General features: G+C 42.5%; 1 pseudogene; it reads right to left on the bottom strand.

Annotated features, from left to right (window-relative positions):
* Nucleotides 1-1,230: 1,230 nt before the first annotated feature.
* LOC123120798 (uncharacterized) lies at nucleotides 1,231-4,695 on the bottom strand (annotated as a pseudogene).
* Nucleotides 4,696-5,296: the final 601 nt, after the last annotated feature.

Here is a 5,296-nt window from a genome sequence, read left to right as displayed (position 1 = left end):
TATTAAAATAAGAGAAGTACTCTGCGAATTATTGTTGAAAAAGAAAAAAAAAGGAAAAAAATGCCCGCCCGTCTCCACAGGGTGTCTTACTAAGCCCACCAGGCGACTACAACAGGCGTTTCAGAGCACGCCGTGGAAAGCAGGCCCAACACGGCAGCATCGACGGGGTAGTAGACCAGAGGAGTTCAATGTGCCGACGGGAGCTGGGTATATAAACTGGTCGTCGTCGCCTTCGGCCGGCGAGGTGGGACTAAACTAGCGTTAGTTTCCCTGGCGCGTCGTCTCAGCGGGGGTTAACTGGGCCGGCACACTGCGCGCCGAGCCGTGGAGAAGTCCGCGCCGTCCATGGCCTTTTTGGGTTGGCCCACGTCGCGTCTGGCTGTCTCCACGTCGCCCCGCGGCCGATGCAAGTTTAGTCCCACCTCGCCGGCCGAATGGGACGACGACCAGCTTATATACTCAGCTCCCGTCGGCACATTGAACTCCTCTGGTTACTACCCCGTCGATGCTGCCCTGTTGGGCCTAGTTTACACGGCGTGTTCTGAAACGCCTGTCGTAGTCGCCCGGTGGGCTTGATAACGACGGGCTTACTAAGACACGTTGTGGACGGGCGGGCAATTTTTTTACCTAAAATATATTTTTTAGCTTTTCTAAACTAAACTAACACCCAGTGTGCTGTAAACCAACTTTTTGCTAACAAAATAACACGCAGTGTGCTGCCATAGTTTACTGTACAAAAACTTAACGACGACACGATTACATATATGTAAATGTAAACATTATTGTTGTTTTTGTAAACTATTTTTTTTGTTTTTCTAAACAAAATTGCCGCGTTTTTTTAATAATGCGCTACCATAGTATAGTGTACATAAAATAAACGAGATTGTATTACATATATGTAATTGTAACATTAGTGTCAAAAAAAAAGTTAGTATTAAATATTTCTTCAACAAAATATCATGTACACATACAAACGGTAAGTACGCATATAACTATTCGGAAACAAAAAATCATGTAAACAAAAAAAAACTGATTATATAATATTTATGAAACAAAATATCATGTGGACATAAAAAACGTAATTAAGTGTATAATCTTTTCGGAACAAAATAGTGGCAAAATCAATAAATATGTCTATTACATAAAATTTATAAGCAAGTGCGCAAAGCGTTTGAAAAATATAGTCCTCCAGTACCACCCAATCACATGCAAAACTCCTCCGTGGCACATCTATTTCTTCTTCTTTGATATCCGAATAACTTTGTTTTTCACTTCATCAAGCTTGTTTTTTTTCCGAAAAGATAAGTTGCGCTATCATTACCTCTCTCGAATCATCAATTGACCTCTGAAAAAAAGTGGTGTTAGCACAGCGTTCATTGTACATCGTAGTACAAACATTACTTGCGTACCTGTGAAAGTAAGCTTGTCCATTTGTCACCATCCCAATATTGAAAGCATCGAAGGAGAAATATTCCACACGAATTCCTAGTGCATACAATTTACGAAGATTAAATATCTACTGTACATACAGGACCAACATTCTGTCAAAGTAAGAACTCACCCATCATGTTGTTTTGGCATGTCATACGTTTGAATAGGCCAATTGGAAACATCCGGATAATTCACAATTCCGGTTGCATTTGCTTCTTGGATATCTTCTGCTAGTTGTTTTCTCTAAAGATATAATTAACATGGTGGAAAGAATGTCATTCAGTGTACTAAAGAAAATGAATGTTACCAAATGCACATTTGAAAGTTAAACCTACCAGGTCCTCAATGAGTTCTCTAGTAACACTGTCAAGTTTTCCGGTCATCAACGAGTCAAGAACCTGGAACTCTCTCTTCCCGCTATGCATGACAACAGTAACCCAGTGAGTGTTTTCCTTGTTTAGAGGAATATAAGTCTGCATCACAAGGACCATAAAACACAATCAGCACATACTATCGTATGTATGTACCGTGTAACCAATCAAACTTACCTTTGATTTTTTGAAATACTCGTCCTCACATCTATTCACGGGTCCATTACTATGCGACTCTGCTTCATAATCGTTACTGGCGGTCTTCTTTCCGGGTCTAATGTGAAGCAACCAATGTATCCTCCAAGTTGTCAACATGAAACGATCATCATTAACTTTGTCGACCAAATATGATGAGTATGCATTAATTACCTATAAATAATGTGTCAGATTTAACAATGGTATTTTCGAATCAATTGTAAAACAATATATGAAATTAACTTACGTCGCCACTTAGCCACTCATGGTTAATAATCTGACAAGCTCTCCGCACAGTGAGACCTTCTTCCATGCCATCATTGAAAATTTCTGTTTTGGCATGTTTTTGTGAATACTCATGCGCGCACGTACTTGATGGACGCTTTCACCACATCATACTCATCACTACATTTGTTAACACCACCATTTTGGAACAATTCTGGAACACACAACTCAAATATTTATAAACGCAAATATATAAATAATTATTACGCAAGAACAATTAGAAACACAAAAAACTTACTTTCTTTCGCAGAACGTTTTGCTCGCTTGTTCGGTTTAGGGACCACATAAGGAGACTTGACATGTTGTGATCCTCTGCACTTGCGCCTGCCAGTAACCTCCTCCACTTCCTCTTGTACTCCTTGAGAACCAAGCGATGCATGCGATGCGATCTCGTCCGTCCCTAAAGATGTGGCAGCTTTTTCATCTGATACTTCTGGTACTTGGATAGGATCATCCATATCACACTTGAAACTATCCCAGTACTCAGGTGTGCAGTAAAAAGGTGTGTTTCCACGAGAAGTGACATCAACGCCGTCATCATCCTTTTGCAAATTCATTTTGGAAGGTGTGCGGAACCGGTCTGAATAATCTTTTTGATATACAAACTCTTTTTTCGGAAGTCCACCATCGTTTGAAGACTCATTAATGCCTCCGTACAAATTCTCTTCGTCTTCTTCCAGGTTACTGGGTTTGTAGAAGACGCCGGTTTTGTTCAGTTTCTCAATCATCCTCTGCAAGAAAACATTTCATCTTAGTTCTTCAATTCAGTGATGGACATTAAAGTGACGTGCTCAAGTGTTACCTGTGCGCATAACTCTGGCAAACGAAGCATTTCCTTCGGAAGCTCATTCATCTCACTCAAAATCCGGTCCATAGTAGGCTTCTGGCTCGAAGCCTCCGAGGTACTGCCCTCTTTCCTCATTCCAGTAATGTTAGATTTTTTGCTACTAGCTTTCTTGGTTTTTTGAGCTTCTTCTTCTGCAATTTTTTTCAGCCTGTACTCCTCTGTAATGTTGTCATCGATCTACAAATGCAACAAGAGAATTATACATACCATATGCACACTTAATTTTATTTCATAAATGTAAAAAAAACATGATTACTCGGATTACCATCCCAACACCACGACCATATTCATAGTCGTATTTGTCTCTTCTCACAGCCATATCTTCCGTCCAGTTCCTCATCAGCGGGCTCAACAATGCCAACGGATCATATTTTGGACCGGTGATTGGTTGCACCTTCTCCCAATATAGGTACTGCAAAACACATAAACTAATTAAATTACATGTTCTTCCGTGACATTTTATAACAAAAGTGTTGAAATTAATAAATACAACGTACTTGCAAAAGGGCGAGGTTCCCCTGGGGCCACTGCCTAACATGGCCGTCCTGCAGAAGCTTACCAATCTCCGATAAACAGAATCGCGAAGTGAATGCATTCCAGTTGAACTTCCTTATCAACTTAATATTTTGCACTAAGGCATAGTATTTCTTCGGAACGTATTCATGAGGCACTGGTGCAATTATAGTTCCTAAGAGAACTAGAAATGTCATCCGAATAAATTCATCGTCAGTGCTCTTATTCTTCACAATCTTTTCTATGAGATCATCAATCATGATCTTACCATTTTTCTTGCTAACAAAACTAACTGGTATTTTTTTGGTTGCTTTTTCTCCTTCAGTACTAAGAAACCCAAACCATTGTTTTTCCAACCAAATATGGAGTACACATCATCAGGCCTTAGTGAAATAAGGACTTTACTTCCAGCAGTACTTTCAGAACTCTCTTCGACCATGAATTTTTTGCTACTTGGATTGTAACCTTGGAGTAAAGAGTGAAGCAAATAATCACGCATCTGTATCGATGGTATTCTAAACATGCCCTGCATATCCGTTTCATAAAACCGGAATTTCTGACTTGGTGACAGTTTATCAACTAGGCTAACCCACTTTTGAACAGAACATAGAATCACACCGTCGATATTCATACTGCATCAAATAGTTTTCTGTCACATACCATCATACTGCTATGAGCCTCGTCGTATAAAAAAACAGACAAAAAAAAAACTTACACGACGACGACGGTGGGAGAGGCACTGGCGGCGTATAGTGGGCGACGGGTCAGGGTACGCAGGCCGGCGCGGGCGCACCGACGGTGTTTGGACGGTGGGGCGACGGTGGGAGAGGCACCGTCAGCGTATAGAGGACGACGGGTCAGGTCAGGGCAGGCCGGCGCGGGCACCGTTTGGAGTGTGGGGCGACGGGCGGCGTACGGCGGTAGCACGTGCAGATCGCGGCGGCGGCGAGACGGGCTGGACGTACAAGGAAAATTTGCATGCGCGTCGGCTAACGACGTTGCCCGAGCGCTGATTGCGGCGTCGTTGTTAGTGGGACGGCCCCATGCACGCATGCGCGTCAGTTAGCGAGATGGCCGGCGTTTTTTTTTCATAGAGGGCCTCATTTTTTTAACTAAATAAAATAGGCTCATTTTTTAAAACTGTATCAAAAAATTTACCTTAACCAATTTTTGTTAACTTAGCCAAACGTGCCCATTTTTTTTACTTAATCAAGTAGGCTCATTTTTTTTAACTTAGCGAAACATGCCCAATTTTTTTCCATGTGCTACAGTGCCCTTGCAGGGCACGCACGCAAAAATTTGTCGCGTTTCGAGTCCGTATGGATTTTCTACGATTTTCCGGGCCGAAAACCCCTAAAATACTGCCCGGACGTGAAGCAACGTGTGTTCGTTGTCGGATTTCGTTCATTTTGGCCGTGGGGTGCCCGGGTGGGGCCCCACACGCGCTGGCAAAAGTTGGGTGCATTCCGTGAAACCGCTCAGGTATTTGCTGTGGAAGGGGGTGGTTTCGGTATGGGCGGAGGGGACCCTCGGTCGCACGTCTCCGCTTCGCATCCGCCAAACGTGCCCATTTTTTTCCATGTGCTACAGTGCCCTTGCAGGGCACGCACGTAAAAATTTGTCGCGTTTCGAGTCCGTATGATTTTCTACGATT

This window comes from Triticum aestivum, chromosome 5D, assembly GCF_018294505.1.
Source record: "Triticum aestivum cultivar Chinese Spring chromosome 5D, IWGSC CS RefSeq v2.1, whole genome shotgun sequence".
Classification (NCBI taxonomy): domain Eukaryota; kingdom Viridiplantae; phylum Streptophyta; class Magnoliopsida; order Poales; family Poaceae; genus Triticum; species Triticum aestivum.
The sequence above is the reverse complement of the archived record's forward strand: the minus strand, read 5'-3'. Positions and strand labels throughout refer to the sequence as shown.